The 18,539-nt window shown below is 46.1% G+C and overlaps 1 protein-coding gene across 1 annotated transcript in view; it reads right to left on the reverse strand.

Moving 5' to 3' along the window:
* Positions 1–18,539, reverse strand: part of LOC130561153 (oocyte zinc finger protein XlCOF6-like) — a 52,957-nt gene that overhangs the window by 9,583 nt on the left and 24,835 nt on the right. The window contains exon 2 of the mRNA XM_057345316.1: positions 11,722–11,871. The gene's annotated coding sequence lies outside the window, so the exon portion shown is untranslated. The remainder of the gene's footprint in view (positions 1–11,721; positions 11,872–18,539) is intronic.

An 18,539-nucleotide genomic window follows, 5' to 3' on the forward strand; every position in this document is an offset into this window, starting at 1 on the left:
GGATGGGTCTGACTGCCCCTGATGCGAGCAGATGTCGGTCAAAACCCTCCGTGCTAGGATTTCTGTGATCCTCAACTGCACTAACCCTGGTCCCCCCGTCGCCTCCAGGCCACAGGAGGAAAGTACTGGGTGGCCACGTTCTCTAGGCCCCAACGATGACCGCATGGCTGCACATGCTAGCCACGTGGGCGGGCCTCCGGTATCCTTCGCAAAGCCTGGCCTTAGCCCGGAAGATTATGCAAGAGATATAATGTCGTTCGGGACCGAACGTGAAGAAGGTGACAGCGACGAGGCCTTGTCGCTTGTGGCGTCGGAGTCGGACGATTGGGCGTCCCGCTGCACCGAGCCACGTGAATCGCCTACCCTGGTCGACGACGAGCTGGAGAGGATCCTCTCCGAAGCAGTCCGGGACTTGGGGCTTGAGTGGTCGCCGCCTGAGCAGCCGACCAAAAACAGGCTGGATATGAGGTATCTGCAATCCAGCCGCCAGCCCGCCACACCCCAGAGACCTGCACCTTTCTCCCTGAGGTGCACGAGGAAATATTGCACTCTTGGCACTGCCCCTATTCTACTCACGCTCAGCCAGTGGGATCTAAAATGTTCCACTCTGTGGATGGGGCCAACCGAGTGGGATACTCGAAAGCGCCACCCATCGAGGAAGCTGTAGCAACACACCTCTGCCCGACCGTACGTGGCTGGAAATCCACGCCACTTCTCCTGTCTAAGCCATGCCACACTACAAACCACCTGGCCGAGAAAGCGTACTTGGCAGCCGGCCAAGCAGCGTCAACGGTTCACACTATGGCTGTCCTCCAAGCTTTTCAAGCCAGGATGCTGCAAACGCTGATGAGGCGGGCCCGGACTCGGAGTCCTTTAAAAAGCTGCGCTCGGCTACCAATTTAGCGCTCAAGGCTACTAATATGACGGCTCAGGGGATCGGTCGCTGTATGGGCAGCTTGGTCACGCTGCGGAGACACCTGTGGCTGACACTGGCGGATATGAGAGAATCAGAGAGAGCTATGCTGCTGGATACCCCGATCTGCCCGCAGGGCTTGTTCGGCGACGCTGTGGGCTCTTTCTCTGAGAAGTTTTTCAAGGCTCAAAAGCAGTCGAAAGCCCTGAGTCACTTCCTGCCGAAGCGAGAGCGGCCGGTGTCTCCCCCACCGAGATCCAGATCCTCATCCGCTTGGCAATCCTCATCCGCTTGGCAATCCTCATCCGCTCGGTGTGAGGACGGGCTCAGAGCCTTGAGTGGTCTGAGGAGGAAACGCTCGCCCGGAGAGACGAGCGAGGAGCCGGCATGCAAAAATGTTCATTGTGCTGTGTTAAATCTGCCTGCCCCCTGGCATGTTACAGGCGGTATGGGAAGATGTTTGATGCGTTATATGCCAATAAAGTTTGCCATAAAAAACAAATCAAACAGCACTCACAATCAGGGCCCTTTTCCTCCTCACTGTTGTTTCCAACTGTGCGAGATAAGCAGAGTCCCGCGTTCGAGGGGCGCTCCGCGGGTTATAAACCCACCGCACTTTCCCAGTCTAAACTGTGTCCCCTCGGCACATGCCGACAGAGTGGCTGGTGTGGCAGACATCACCCCTGTTCGCTGGATGGTCAACCGCTCTCTGTCATCAGACGGCGGCTCATTACGAACGTGTCACAACACATTTCAGCCCCTTCAGCGCTTCCAGGAGTATCGGAATGGGTAATGAAGACGATCACAAGCGGATATACAATTCAGTTTGCACGCAGACCACCCCGCTTCAGCGGCATGATAATGTCAGTTGTGCCAGACGGGGATGCGACTGTTCTGCGAGCAGAGATTCGTTCTCTCCTGAGCAAGCAGGCGATAGAAGAAGAGTGGTCTTTATAGTCGTTATTTTCTTGTTCCCAAGAAAGATGGGGGTCTTTGTCCTATTCTGGATTTGAGACCGCTGAACCGTGCGTTAGCAAAGCGCTCATTCAAAATGATAACTGTGCAACAGATCCTCGCGCACATTCAGCTCGGGGACTGGTTTATATCAGTGGACTTAAAAGATGCCTATTTTCAAATAGCCCACTGTCACATGCGTTTCCTGAGATTTGCATTCGACGACAGAGCGTATCAGTTCAGAGTCCTTCCATTTGGTTTGGCGTTGGCTTCGAGAACGTTCACAAAGTGTATGAATGCAGATCTGGCCCCTCTCAAACAGAGCGGCATACGCATCATGAATTATCTGGACGATTGGCTGGTCATTGCTCAGTCGCGAGACGTGCTGGAGGATCACAAGCGTCAGCTTTTGGCACATATAGAGAGTCTGGGACTGACTATCAATGTGCAGAAGAGCAAACTGCAACCCGCGCAGAGCATTACGTTCTTAGGGATAATACTGGACTCCCAATCTATGAGAGCGAGCCTTTCACGAGAACTGGTGCAGTCTTTGATCAGCGCTCTCCCCTCTTTCAGACCGGGAAGAGTGATGTCGCTAAAAAGCTTTCAGCGGCTGCTGGGACGGTGGCGGCAGCGGCGCCGGTATGCCGGCTTGGACTTTTGCATATGAGACCGCTTCAGTTATGGCTGAAATCCTGAGTGCCACACAGAGTGGTGTGGCTCTGTGCCACACAGAGTGGTAGTGGTGACTCGTGGCTGCGCTCGGACGCTGATCCCCTGGTTCAACACGATTATGTTCGAGCAGGGAGTTCAGATGGGCAGAGTGGTCAGCAGGAAAGTTGTCACTACGGACGCGTCGCTGATGGGCTGGGGAGCCCTCTGCGACGGTGAGCCGGCGTTCGGCACTTGGACAGATGCCCAAACCTTATGGCACATAAACTGTCTGGAGCTAGAAGCGGTATCTTTAGCTTTGCAAAGCTTCTTTACCCTCGTAGAGGATCGGCATGTCCTGGTTCGCATGGACAACATGACAGTGGTTTCATATATCAACCACCAAGGAGGAGTCAGCTCACGGCCACTTCAAAGGCTAGCGGAGCAACTCCTCTTATGGGCAGACAGACACCTGCTATCAATCCAAGCAGTGCATGTTCCCGGTATTCAGAACTGTGGCGCGGACATGTTGTCCAGGGGCGGCCCGATCTTCGGGGAGTGGAGACTACATCCGCTGAAGGTGCGGCTAATCTGGAACCTGTTCGGAGAAGCAGAGATCGATCTGTTTGCCTCAGCTGAGAATGCGCACTGCCGGTTGTTTTTCTCGCTGACGAACGCTCCCTTGGAGGGAGATGCTCTATCGAGCCGCTGGCCGCAAGGTCTGAAGAATGCTTTTCCCCCAGCGATAATTATGCCGCTAGTGCTGTACAAAGTCAGAGAAGAGAGGGAGACTTTGTTGCTGGTAACGCCGAGATGGCCCAACCAGCCTTGGTTCCCGGAGCTGATGGAGATGATAACGGCTCCCCCGTGGCCGATTCCTCTGCGGAGAGATCTCCTGTCTCAAGCGAGCGGCTCGGTGTGGCACCCCAGGCCAGAACTATGGAACCTGCATGTCTGGCAGGTCAGCGCAGAAGGCAGGAGCTGAAAGTTTCCAGACGGTTTTGGATACTATTGACGAAGCGAGAGCCTCGTCGACCAGGCACCTGTATGACCTGAAATGGCGAGTTTTTGTTTCATGGTGTAAAGCGATCGACGACAATGCAGATAGCTGCAATGTATCGGTTGTGCTATCGTTTTTTCAGGATCGTCTGGACGCGGGACGTATGCCATCTACGCTCAAAGTGTATATGGCTGCTATCTTGGCGTTTCATTTGCCCATCGATGTTTGTACTGTCGGGAAGCATCATCTCGTTGCTGGCTTCTTAAGAGGAGCGCGGCGATTACGCCCGTCGCGTCCCTTCATGATGCTGGTATGGGACCTTTCGCTAGTGCTTGATGCGCGCTCCGGACTGCCTTTTGAGCCACTGCATACAGCGGAGTTGAAAGTGCTCACATTTAAGATGGCGCTTTTACTCGTGTTGGCGTGTGGTAAGAGAGTGGGTGATTTACAGGCACTGTCGGCAAACGATGCCTGTCTGGAGTTTGGTCAGGATGACTGTATGGTCAGGCTGCAGCCTAAGCGAGGGTATGTGCCTAAAGTGCTTTCCACTTCATATAGTGCACAGGTCATTACGCTCCAGGCTTTTGCCCCTCAGAGCTCTGAGTCAGCGTCACATCCTCTCTGTCCAGTTCGTGCATTGCAGATTTACCTTGAAGAGCAGCTATTTGTCTGTTTCGGGGGTCGCTCTAGAGGGCTGCCGGTTTCGAAACAGAGACTGTCGCATTGGATCGTGGAAGCGATTGAGCTGGCTTACACGTCCAAGGCTAAGCCCTGTCCATGGGGAGTACGCGCACATTCTACAAGAAAGGTGGCTTCATCATGGGCTTTGGCAAAAGGTATGTCAATTCAGGACATTTGTATGGCAGCAGGATGGGCTTCGCAGAACACCTTTGCGAGATTTTACAATCTCCAGATTCCATCTTTTGCACCACACGTCCTTTCGGTGCAGTGATCTATCTTGGGATTGGAGGTTGCCGGCGTTTGTCCACGTTCCTCGTTTAGCGGGTGGTTTCAACTAGGTCCGGTAGCCAGGTATACTGCGTTTCTCTATAGCCGCTTATGCGCTTGGGCTGCTGTAAGTGTGCTGTTATTTTATATATAATTCTAGTGTTATGCTCCACTTTTACACAAGGCTCCAGTGGTACTGCGGCCCGTAAGGAGTGGCGGATACTGTTATGTGCTTAGTCTCGCTCGGCCTGAGCCGGAGGGCATTCGTATCCCCGGGAAAGCAGTCAACGGGCTCGATGCTTCGGGTCTAGCCCTTAGGCTGTTTATGGAGATGGGGACACAACACAGCGGGATTTTAATCGTCCTCTAGCATAGCTATGCAATGTCGAGAGACCGACTTGAAAGGGAACGTCTCCGGTTACGTATGTAACCTCGGTTCCCTGAAAGGAGGGAACGAGACATTGCATAAGCTGCTGTGTTGTATTTCTCAGGGTCTTATCCATGTTCGTTGCTCAAAAGATTCTGAGGCAATGCCGCTCGGCGTCGGACTATATAGCCGTAGGCCCCACCCATAGTCCGACGCTGAAGCGCCATTGGCCGGTAAGATTACCGGCGCGATGCATTAAGGCTTCAGTATTTGAGAAGGAGGGGGAAACCCCTAGCATAGCTATGCAATGTCTCGTTCCCTCCTTTCAGGGAACCGAGGTTACATACGTAACCGCAGACGATTTTTCAAACTCTGTTGTTTTGTTTTTCGTGGAAACGTGGCTGAATGACTTCATCCCGGACAGTGCGCTACATAAGCCCGGCTACCAGCTGTTCAGAGCGGACCGCGATGCAGAATCAACAGGGAAATCGTGCGGTGGTGGGATATGTTTCTACATCAATGAAAAGTGGTATACAGATACAACAGTGATGAAGACGATGTGCTGTCTCGACCTGTAACTGTAAGCCCTTTTACTCACTGCGAGAGTTCATTCTTGTGTGTTTACATTCCACCGCAAGCGCACGTGAACGTGGTGTTACAACAGCTCGCCGATCACATCACGGACACTGAGCAACAACATCCGGACTCTGTTATTATTATTCTTGGCGACTTTAATCAGGCATAACTTATACTCGAGCTGCCAAAATACAGACAACACATCACATGCCCTACCAGAGACAAAAATATTTTCGACCATTGCTACACCACAATAAAGAATGCATATCGCTCTGTCCCTAGAGCAGCTTTAGGACTGTCTAATCACTGCCTGGTTAGGCTAATCACCAGCCTACAGGCAGAAACTAAAAGCTGCCAAACCTAAGGACTTTTAAAAGATGGACCAACGAAACAGAGCGGGCCTTACAAGCCTGTTTCGAGTGCACCGATTGGAGTGTTTTTGAAGCTGCTACCACCAATCTGGAGTTCACAGAGACTGTAACATCATACATCAGTTTCTGTGAGGATTTGTTCCTTTTTGTTCATTCCTACTAGGACTTCCTTAAAATACAACAATGATAAACCATGGTTCTCAGCAAAACTCAGACAGATTCGCCAAGCCAAGGAGGTTGCCTACAGAAAAGGGGACAGGCTGTCTTGTACAAGCAGGCTAGGAACATATTGACAAAGGAGATCAGAGTGGCTAAGAGAAACTACTCTAAAAAGTTGGAAAAGCGGTTTTCAGCCAACGACCCTGCGTCTGTGTGGTAAGGCCTTAAAGACATCACCAAGTACAAGCCACCATCCCCCAATTTTGCAGGCAATCAACACCTGGTCAATGATCTGAATGACTTTTACTGCAGATCTGAAAATGCTAACTTTACACCTCACACCAACTCTGACATTCTCTCTACACAACACCTATGTATTAAGTAACACCTTCAGTCACCCCACCTCCTGCACTTCAGATCAGTGAAGAGGATGTGTGCCGAGTCTTTAGGAAACAAAAGACAAGAAAAGCACCAGGCCCAGATGGTATCTCCCCAGCCTGTCTTAAAAGCTGTGCTATTCAACTGGCCTTCATCTTCTCACAGATCTTCAACAGATCACTGGAGCTGCGCACAGTTCCTTCCTGTTTTAAGCGCTCCACCATAATCCCCATCCCAAAGAAACCCAAAATCACAGGACTGAATGACTACAGACCCGTCGCTCTCACATCTGTGGTCATGAAGTCATTCGAGAGACTGGTACTGGCTTATCTGAAGGACATCACAGAACCCTTACTGGACCCCCTGCAGTTTGCCTACAGAGCAAACAGGTCTGTTGAGGATGCAGTTAACATGGGGCTGCATTTTGAAACATCTTGATAAACCAGGGACCTATGTGAGGATCCTGTTTGTGGACTTCAGCTCTGCTTTCAACACCATCATCCAGAGATGGGGGACTCGAGTCACATGACTTGACTCGAGTCGCAAATTTAAGGACTTGTGACTCGCTTGACTAAATAAAGAAAATGACTCGACTTGACTTGACTTGACTTGGGATCCAGTGACTCGTGACTTGACTTGAACTTCATGACTTGGCAAGACTTTACTTTATAACAACTGTAATTAACTACTTTAAATATACATTGCAACATTGGTAAACAAAACGCAAAACACGGAGCGGAACCAATGATCTGAGTCTGCGCGAGTGCACGTTTCATGACGCTGCACGAGCACAGAAATACAGCGCGCCAAATAAAGAGAGCAAAGGAATCTCCCAAGAGGTTTTCTCTTCGATATAAACACTTCGACACCGACATTGACTAAGAAGATTTGCTGTATGCATTTACAAAGGCGGGATATCGACACTTCAAAAAGAAAAGGTCTGTAACTGTTAACTGTTATTCGACTAAAATATGAGAATGTGGAAACAACATTGGTTTTTATATTATTTGTCTCTAAATTTATATTAAGTCTGTCATTAAATTGAAGTAATTATAAGTTATTGATCGCATGTTTGTAATTCGCGACATCAAACTTAAAATTCGATGGCGTTAGCCTCTCAAAAGTGCTTTATTGTGTCAATCTTGACACACAGAAAATAATAAGGAATTGTACCACAGTGACCGCAGTATTTTATCAATTTGTGATGTTTCTCTTGCATCCAAAATCCTAGATACATAAGCAAAATGGCTGTAGTAGGCATATGACCTCGTTAGTTTATTTAGGACGTATGAAGTAACATTAATATTTCCAGAATAGCAACGCTCAGTTCAGTACAGATGGGCTACAGGAAAACACATCTTTCCGCAACACAATAAAAACGTTTACTGAACAAATCCCAGGTATTGAACGAATCGATTGAGTGATTCAGTAACCTATTCTTGCTTGTTCATGAATGAATCAACTGTTTTAAACGAATGAGTTAAATGAACGCTTCTGTGACTCACTCATTAAAACAGTCATTTGCTACCACCTGCTAGCTTCATAATTAAAATAATCATTTCATACTTTATATTCAAAGTGTTGTATTTAAAATATTATTATTTTAAATGTATAATTAAGTTCATTAAGTTCAAAAAATAAGTTTGATAATATGATTTTATTCTGTTTGGTACTGTGACTTGACTCGATTTGACTTGATCTTTAGCAGGACTCAACTTGACTTGCTTGAGGTAAGCAGCTGACTTTACTTGACTTGCTTGGTTTGTTTGCACTGTGACTTGAGACTTGCTTGAGACTTGAACATGTGTGACTTGCCCCCATCTCTGCCATCATCCCATCACTGCTCCAGACAAAGTTAACCCAGCTATCTGTTCCTGGCTCTATCTGTCAGTGGATCACCAGCTTTCTGACAGACAGGCAGCAGTTAGTGAGAATTGGGAAACTCACATCCAGCACCTGCACAATCAGCACTGGCGCCCCCCAGGGGTGCGTTCTCTCCCCACTGCTCTTCTCCCTGTACACCAATGACTGCACTGCCCAGGACCCTTCTGTCAGACTTCTGAAGTTCGCAGACGACACCACACTCATTGGCCTCATCCAGGATGGTGATGAGTCTGCGTACAGACAGGAGGCTGAGCAGCTGGCTGTCTGGTGCAGTCATAACAACTTGGAGCTGAACACGCTTAAAACAGTGGAGACGATTGTGGACTTCAGGAGAAACCCCCCTGCACTCCCCCCTCTCACCATCATGAACAGCACTGTGGCAGCAGTGGAGTCATTCAGGTTCCTGGGCACCACCATCTCTCAGAACCTGAAGTGGGACAATCACATTGGCTCCATTGCTAAAAAAGCCCAGCAAAGGTTGTACTTCTTACATCAGCTGAAGAAGTTCAACCTACCACAAACTCTATTAAAACAGTTTTACTCAGCTGTCATAGAGTCTGTCCTCTGCACATCCATCACTGTCTGGTTTGGCTCAGCCACAAAATCAGACATCAGAAGACTACAGAGGACGGTTCGGACTGCTGAGAAGATCATTGGTGCTCCCCTGCCCACCCTCCAAGAACTGTATACATCCAGAGTGAGGAAAAGGGCTCAGAAAATCACCCTGGACCTCTCACATCCAAGCCATCATCTCTTCACAATGCTGCCGTCTGGTCGGCGCTACAGAGCACTGAGCACCAAAACAACCAGACACAAAAACAGCTTCTTCCCTCAGGCCATCTACCTCTTGAACAGTTAAATGTTTTTACACACCGTGCAATTAATAACTCTGCACAATAATAATTAAGTGCAATATTAATTATATCCTCCAGATAATACACTATCTATTTTTATACAACTTTTTCTGTAAATTATATTTCATTCATTCTGCTGTATATAGCACATACCTTGTACTACAATAGTCTATTCTTATTTTTTACTTGTACATATTTACATACATACATAGCTTTACTCTCTATATCTTTATCTTATGTTTATTGTATTGTATTTCTTAATTTTTTATACCCATAGGCCCTTATTTAAATCATTGTGTACTGTATTCTATTGTGTTATGGTCTCTGTGTACTGTTGTTGCTATTTCTGTGTTCTGGATGCTCCTGTCACCAAAACAAATTCCTTGTATGTGCAAACACACTTGGCAATAAAGCTCTTTCTGATTCTGATGTTTAACACAGTGCGTTGCATCCATCCAACAGTTTACAGTTAAATCAGAGGTTTAAAAAGAGTTGAGTATGAAGACGCACAACATGCAGACTGCTTCCAGTGCTTCTAATAGGTTAAGCTACACTCAGCGAGTAACTCACTATCTCTAGCTAAATACATTTTAAACAAAACCATAGACTATCGTCTTGTGATTATGAAGAATAATGAAAACATTGGAACATCTTGGAAAGAGTAACGTCCTGACCGTCACCATACACACGCATGCTGATGAAAAAGAATTGAATTACTTATTATTAATTATTTTCCATATCCTATATCAACCTTGATTAGTTAAATGATTCAAGGATAGACAGATGACAGCACCAAGGGAGGTCAGAGTTTCTTAATTATGCTATATTGGTTTATTCTTTGCAAAAGCTATCGAATGACATAAAAAGTGCATGAAGTTTCATGATAGTTAGTCCTTTTTGAAGCAGGGTCACAGTCTGCAAAGGTTCACATACACTAACTTACACTAGTACAAGTGTTTCCTCCTTCGATTCACTAACTTACTGCGTCTGAGGCTCGCGATTGCTGTTTGTCAGGTGTATTATATTTTCTCTTGTTCTGCTGGTTAACTTACACACGCCCAGGAACAAAAACTGCCATTAAGACAGATAAACTTAAATAATACGACGCGACGACGTCGACACGTCCTTGCAGCCCTAGTGATGAAATGTTTTTTTGGGGTGATTTTTGGGTGAACTGTCACTTTAATGGAGTGATTTCTTCTACTTCTGGGGCTGTGGACTGTGTCTGAGATGTTAGCGTGGCTTAGTCAAATCATACCACGAACTGACTTAGATTTGTGGGGGTGTGGCTAGGTGTTTCAGGCAGGTCTGGGTGAGCATTCGCTTTTACATAGAATGACTCTTTTGTTCCCACACTTACATTTTTGCATTTTTACGTGTCTAATACATGCATGAGCAACTTATAACACTCCAAAGACACAGAAAAACACGTGTTCTCGTCATATGACCCCTTTAATCTCGTTGGGCTATAGCCTACCTTGCGTTCTTGTGCCTCATTCCCCTTCGTTGTTCTGCATTTACCAATAAAAATATAAATCGGGATGCACCGATATGTAAATTTTGTCCGATAACCGCTAATTATTTAACATTGGAAGCCGATAACCGATATATTGGCCGATAAACAGTATCTAGATATTAATATAAAATTCCCTAAGACTGAAACAAAAGGCAAAACATGGACAACTGCTTTTGTTAGAAAACATTCACTGAAGAAAACAAGGTAACCATTAGTTCTTTTTTCCCCTGAAAATAATGTACCAAGCCTACTTTACACTGGTTAATGATTCTTTAATCTGCAAACTTTTCTATTTTTTTAATAAACAAATTATAGATGTTCTTCCAGAGCAACCCAGAAAAATGTTCTTAATAGCCACATGTCTCACAGGTCTCCAGACAGAAAGCATTCAGACAGCAGTCTGATTTAAACAATATGCTTTTGTTCCTATAATTTACATACATTCATTAATATCTACATACTGTACCTACATCAACACTGTTTTGCTGATAGCAGTAAATGAATGATCATGACAGAAAGATACAGTACTGTACTGGATTTTAACTGTGAGCAGCGTGCAGCTGAAGAAGTTTAACCAGAGGAAATGATTTAGGATCTATCCGCTAAAATATATCGGCCTGAACTTTATTATCGGCCGATACTGATAACATTAAAAATGACTATTTATCGGCCGATACCGATATGGCCGATAATTTATCGTGCATCCCTAAATATAAATAAAAAAGTTTGTTTTAAAAGTGATGTCTCTGTCATTTGCAAAAGGCAACAATATATCCTACAGAATAATAACCAAAAAAGAGAGATTATTTAGGCCTATTTGGCACTAAACACAATAAAAAATTGCGCTATTTAGCCACCTAAAAACCGCAAGGAAATATATTTCACTGTGATCAACCCTATTTTCACGACAAAAAAAAAACTACACATAACATTACATTGCAGTACATTACGTCACTTGTCTTTATGGGATCTTCAAGGGATGTGTGTGAACGCAAGCACAGATTGCAGAAAATCAGTGTGAATAAACAAAATCTAATGACCCCGGGACACATTTTCTGTGTATTTTCCAGGATCTATGTGTGAAAAGGGCTTCAGATAATTCATTTGGAAATATGTTTGATAAACATGATGCTATCGCTGAGTTTTTTACCTGAGGGAGGGGTTCAAACAGACCATTCGCAGCATTGTGGTCCACGTAGGGTCCGCGTTGAGAGATATGTTTTTTTCCCTAGGCATGGTATGCATATCATTACATCCGGTCTTCTAAATGTGGTCTTTCCGCCACCAATAACTTCTGTAACTGGGTTAAAGCCAAAAAAAATCTTTGAGCTTTATCAGGCACATTTCCAAAACAAAAAGGGATAAAATGTAGATTCTCACACCCAGGGAATGCAGTTTGATACTGGAGACAAAAATTAAATGCCTAAATTGAGAACTAAAACAACAGACAGATGCACATAGTTTACTCTGATCACAATAATTATTGTGCAGAAAACTATTGATTGGATCTTGAATGAATGAGGCATTTATATAGCGCTTTTTTGTGTATTGCTGTACACCCAAAGCACTTTACAATCATATGAGGGGGTCTCTCCTCAACCACCACCAGTGTGCAGCATCCACCTGGATGATGCGACGGCAGCCACAGTACAAGGCGCCAGTGCGCTCACCACACACCAGCTATAGGTGGAGAGGAGAGATAGAGCCAATTCAGAGGGTGGGGATCATTAGGAGGCCATGATTGACAAGGGCCATTGGAGGGGATCTGGTCAGGACACCGGGGTTACACCCCTACTCTTTACGAGAAGTACCATGGGATCTTTAATGACCACAGGGAGTCAGGACCTTGGTTTAACGTCTCATCCGAAGGACGGAGCTTTTTACAGTATAGTGTCCCCATCCACCCCCTGCTGGCCTCACTAACACCTCTCCCAGCAGCAACCTAGCTTTCCCAGGAGGTACATAAAAACCACACGACCAAAGGATATAATTGAAGCAAGGTAGAGCTAAAGAATCCACCCATTCAGTAGTGGAATAACTTCATATTACTGACACAATCAGAGAAATAACCTCACACTGATGGATTTCTGTCACATGAGTTTAATGCTAATCATCATTATATACTGTGAGAATAAGCATAAGAACTCAGTTCTACATTAAACAATTGTATCCCAGTTTAATATTACACATCTGAGTTTAATATGACACATTATTACACATTAACCGAATTATTCTACTCAAGAATCACTGTGTGAGCATCATTTTATTACTTTAACCGGTTTTATCATCGTCCCGTTAGCTAAAGATGCTACAGCTAACAATAGAGCAAACACGAGTGAAAATATAAAACGACACATTTAAACATCAACATATAAACACTAAAACACTTAAAGTGAATTATTCAACTAACATCACTCACTTGTGTATGAAAATCACAACTCTGACGAACTTTCTGCACGCGCACACAGAAGCGCGTCCTCGCGAGACTGAAGCATGAAGAGTGTGACGTCATGTTTCTTAAAGTCACAGGAGACGCTTTACTTCATTCATGACTAAACAAATCAAAAGCCTTTTTAACATTTGGAGGGTCAACTAACTTGTAACTGAATTCTGTTTTAAAAGTAAATCAATTTAGATTTGAACATAAATATCAATCCTGCATTTTGTCACAGTCTATTCAAACACAAACATTTATTCTGTGTGTCAATTTACATGAGAGCTTAAGATATTATCATAATGAATGAGGTGAAAAGAGAACTCTCAGTCTGTAATAATGAGGTTTTTAAACAGCTCTATTAACACTGATGTGAGAAACAAATCATTTCATAAGTGACTATCATCGCTGTTTAAAGAACAGCATATGCTGGGTTAGGTATGTTTTGATGCTGGTCATGTGCTGGTGAAATGATTTGAAATGAAATGATTTGATAATTTGATAATTCAGAATTCTAAAATCACTTTGTACTTCACTAGACAATCTTCCCTGAAAAGGCGCTTGTATATTTTCTGTTCAGATAAACAAACAAACAGACCTCTAGGAGCAGAACTGCTGAATAAAGTGACTGTCACGTGTTTGCTCGCGCTGTGTCCTTGTGTCTTCTGTTGTTGTTTAATGAGGGTCAGTAATTATATAACTGGTCAAACTGGGTTATTATAAAAACCAGTTTGAGGTGCATTACCAACACTATCTGGACTAGGGTTTAGATGAGCGTCACATGCACCTGCAGATCTCCAGCTCCAATACAATGTTCAGAGCTGATGGATACTAATAAAACATATTCTGGGTGTGTTTTCTGGATCATGGGTGTCATTTTATTAACGAGAATGTGGCTATTAAAAATGAGGCAATTTCTTCATGAGATGTGCATTAGCATTACTAACTGTACAAATATTTGTTGACAATGACATTGTGATCGCACACTTTTATTCAAGCGCTATTAAAGAGGGGTATTTACTAAACCCGTTTACTGTAGTGAGTATAAACATGCGGTTTGTGATCTTGAAGTGCACGCGTTTGTTAAAAAATGTGAAAAATGTAAAGCATAGATGGAAAATACAAAAGGTTTAACCTTTATATTTCAAAGTAAGATATACAGAAATAACAAAGTGTCATTTAATACACATTTGACATTTTCAACGTAATAAAATGTATTTTAAAGTTAATATTAATGCATTATATATATACATATACATTATATAAAACAGTATTACTCATTCTGTAGTTACAGAGATGACAATGTTTAAAAAAGTTTTAAAAAAATGTGATTCTGTCTTTTTCCATCCTATTTTGGAAGAAAGTTCAATTTGTTATTTGTGACCCTGCCTGCGAAAACGCAGCTAAAGTCATTCTTAGTATTTAACATTTTCTACATAAAATCATCCCACATGATGTAAAGAACATTGAAGTCAGTAAAGTCACCTCAAAGTGAAATTAATCAATTAAACTGATGCTATATCAAATGATGAAGTGGATCGCTTTCTTTTTATAAAGTGGTGTTGTAATGGCTGACTTTTCAAAAAGAAAGACGGGTGTGTCTTAAAAAAGTGTTGTCCATGAATGTGTAAATTAGTCTTCAGCTCCTTATTCACACCAGCTCAAGCCGCTTGATTCACTCGGTCAACTGTGTGTTGTTTGTGACATAGAAACCAGACAGACATTTACATTTAGTCATTCAGCAGACGCTTTTATCCAAAGCGATTTACAGAGAGTTCAGGGAGCAATAAGAGATATGTCATACAGGAGCAATAATACAATAGGTGCTAAAACAAAGACATGGAGTAAACTGCAGTTTTATTGAGAAAATCTTCAGCACTTGGTTTGTCTTACAGCATTTTAAAAACACTACACAGAAATATAAACCACATTAAAAAGGTGATTTTCACCAAAGGAGAGATGTTTTACCACATTGAAAGCACATATGAGCTCTCTCATCAATGTGAATTCTCTCATGAGCTTTCAAACAGACCAAGGTCCTCGTGTACAAAGACTTGCGTTGATTCCATACTAAAACATTGCGTACGGCCAAAGCTGTAAATGTGGAAATTAAAAAGAAATGGTCGGATATAAAAGTGAAAGTTAAGCGGAGAACTGCTGCGCACTGACATTTCAGCTGCCCAATCGCTCGCTCTACAACTGAGAATGGACATCATTGTATCTGCACTCTCGGTCAGTTTGTGGGTTGGTGAGGGGGGTTAACAACCACGTCTTTAGTGGATAACCGCGGTCTCCTGATGGGCAGTTGAATGATTTTAATTTTTTTTTTATATAGAAACATAACTTTAAATGCATCCCTCACCAAGAAGCCACCCATTGCGCACCCTGCCAGCTTGGAGCCTCATCCCAACCATGCTGTTTGTAAGTATGAATGAATCATGGGTTGACCCAGGCCACCTTGCCACAATATTTGTAAGGCGCATTTGTGCGTCACATATTATCTGCACATTTATTGAAAGGAAATGTTTCCGATTCACATTCACATGCAAATTCTTCCTCAGATGGCGCCTTTATAGCAGTGTGTGTGCAGTCGATCGCTCCGATTACATTTGGAAAACCGGCTATTGCTGCAAATTGCGCTTTAATGTTTGGCTGGTCAACTGCATCGTATGGAAACTTTAGATACCCGGTAGACATGCGGATGATCCCGTCCCATACAGCTGGCATTGCGCAGCTCAAAGACGACTGGCTTATTCCTGAGCGGTCTGCCAGTTCCCTTTGGAGAGAGCGGTTGCCAGGAAACATCTCGGTTACGTATGTAACCTCAGTACCGACAGATGGGGTTCGTCCCTGAGTATCAATCACTTCCAACTACTTAGAAAAGGCCAATGAAAATTGGCGAATGAAAATTGCATGCCGGACTCCGGGTATAAAAGGGAGACGCCGTGCTTCATTCATTCACCTTTGTTCTGAGGAGCCTGAGACCTCTCACGGCTGTTGCAGTGGACAGCACGTGTTGTGGCAAGGAGGACACAACATCTCGTTCCCTCCATCAGGGTACTGAGGTTACATACGTAACCGAGACGTTCCCTTTCTGTCAGTCTCTCGACATTGTGTCGAACCGACAGATGGGGTTCCTATGGAAAACGCCACAACACTGTGCCCTGTCACAATCTCTAGCGAAGCGACGGTGACTGGCCTGGGCGTGTCAGCCGTGAGCGCTATCGCGAAATTGTAACCTACTAGTGGGTAGGTAGGGGGTCCCAGAGCTTTCTTGAAAGGTGGGAAGGCCCCTGCCTTCGGCCTCACAGGCTGCGGCCTTGTTTCTCTAACAGCGAGAAGCTTCCCGGAACTGTAAGGCCACTGGGTAAGCACTACTTCCTCAAGTGGGGTATGCGCTACAGAGACCACTTCCTACCACAGGGAGGAGCTTTAGTGGAGATACCAACATGGTCTCACCGATGGGGGAGAACTCATGGGAAGAATGTGCAGACTGAAGGAGTTAACCGCGAGGTGGAGGTCCACCTAGGGGGTCATGGGTTATCAAGGTGGGAACCAGCATGAGGATACATCAGACAGAACCGCTCTACTGGGGGGTTGCAACGTCTGGTAGCACTAGGTCCGGTTAGAGCTATGTTGCGAATAACTCCGGAGATACCCGGCCTAAGGGGCAGGGCTGCTCTGCCCAGCCCTCCACAGAAGGTGCTTGCTTAGTGATGGATGGAGTGCCTGTTCTTCGCCCAGTGGGGAAAGAAGGGAGGCTGAATCGGTATGCTGACCCACTCGAGAGAGGGGTACACCCTACCGGTTGCCGGTCCTACGTGTTGCCATGCAGGACGCGGGCTGACACCGGCTCTATGCGGAGGTTGTAGAACCTCGCGAAGGTGTTGGGTGTAGCCCAACCCACAGCTCTACAAATGTCTGTGAGAGAGGCGCCGCGTGCCAGTGCCCATGAGGAGGCTATACCCCGGGTGGAGTGAGCTCTCACTTCTAGAGGGCACGGGTGATTTTGGGATTGGTAGGCTGTCGTGACAGCATCCACAATCCAGTGCGCCAACCTCTGCTTGAAGACAGCTCTCCCCTTCTGCTGACCTCCGAAACAGACAAAGAGCTGATCCGAGCTCCTGAAGCTCTGCGTGCGGTCTAAGTAAAGGCGCAGCGCGCGTAATGGACACAACACGGACGGGGTTGTCCCAGGAGCCTCTGAAATAGTTTCAGGGGAACCGCTGACTGCTTGAAATGATCCAGGCAGTTCAACACCGACTGGGCGCGTGCTGAGGACAGTCGCTCTGTCATGGTGACAGAGTTGAGTTCCATACCAAGATAGAGGATGCTCTGCACAGGGGAGAGCTTGCTCTTCTCTCGGTTGACCTGTAGCCCCAGTCGATCTAGGTGCCAGAGCACCAGGTCGCTGTGTGTACACAACAGATCTCGCGAGTGTGCCAAGACAAGCCAGTCGTCGAGGTAGTTGAGTACCTGCACACCTCTCTCCCTGAGAGGGCGGCTTCCACGATCTTCATGAAGACTCGTGGGGACAGGGACAGACCGAAGGGGAGGACTCTGTACTGATATGCCTGACCCTCGAAAGCGAACCGTAGGAACGGGCGATGACGAGGGAGAATCGAGACATGAAAGTAAGCCTCCTTTAGGTCGATTGCCATGAACCAATCCTGACATCTGACAGATGTTAGGATGCGCTTCTGCGTGAGCATCCTGTACGGCAGCTTGTGCAGGTGCCTGTTCAGGGTATGCAGATCTAGGATGGGGCGCACCTCCCCGCCTTTTTTGGGGACGATGAAGTAGGGGCTGTAAAACCCCTTGGACATCTCGGCTAGGGGGACGGACTCGATCGCATCCCGGCCTCTGACTGAGGTGGCGAGGATACCCCAAAACTTGGGTGGGTTTCTGGTGAATTGGATCGTGTAGCCGAGACGGATCGTTCTCCTCAGCCACCGTGACCGTGTGGGAAGCTCGAGCCAAGCTCCCAGGGACCGCGACAGGGGGACTAAGGGTACGATCTGCTTCATCGACCCCCCGGGGGGTGGTTCGATGGCTGGCAGTGCGGGTCTCTTGCTGGGGGCGGGCCCCCGGGAAGAAGACTGGCTCTGCTGGTTTGCCTGCCTGGCGATGCAGCTCCCCGCACCGTCGATTTGAGAGTGTTGATGGCTGCAATGTACATTCGATGTTGCGCCTCGCCAAGACGCAACGTCGAGTTGCCTAACACCTTCTGACAGAGGGCGAGAGTGGCTGTGAAGAACACCCAGGGAGATTGGAAATTCTTTTTGTGAAAAAGTGGGTGCTAGGCCCCCGTAGGGGCCTAGCTGATGTTGCAACGGGGCAGGAACCGTCCCGGATCGACTGTCCAGCGATGGTATGGCTGGGATCGGGCCCGATGGTGTCAACCTCCCTGGGGTCTTCCCGTCAGGGTCGCTTCTTCCTCGAAGGTTGCTGACGGGGTGGTGGTCTCCCCTTCGATGTCCTCTTCCGGGGTGCCGCCTGGGTAGGGAGCGCCTGGACCGGAGCTGGCTTCGAAG

Source organism: Triplophysa rosa, linkage group LG11 (genome assembly GCF_024868665.1).
Source record: "Triplophysa rosa linkage group LG11, Trosa_1v2, whole genome shotgun sequence".
Classification (NCBI taxonomy): Eukaryota; Metazoa; Chordata; class Actinopteri; order Cypriniformes; family Nemacheilidae; genus Triplophysa; species Triplophysa rosa.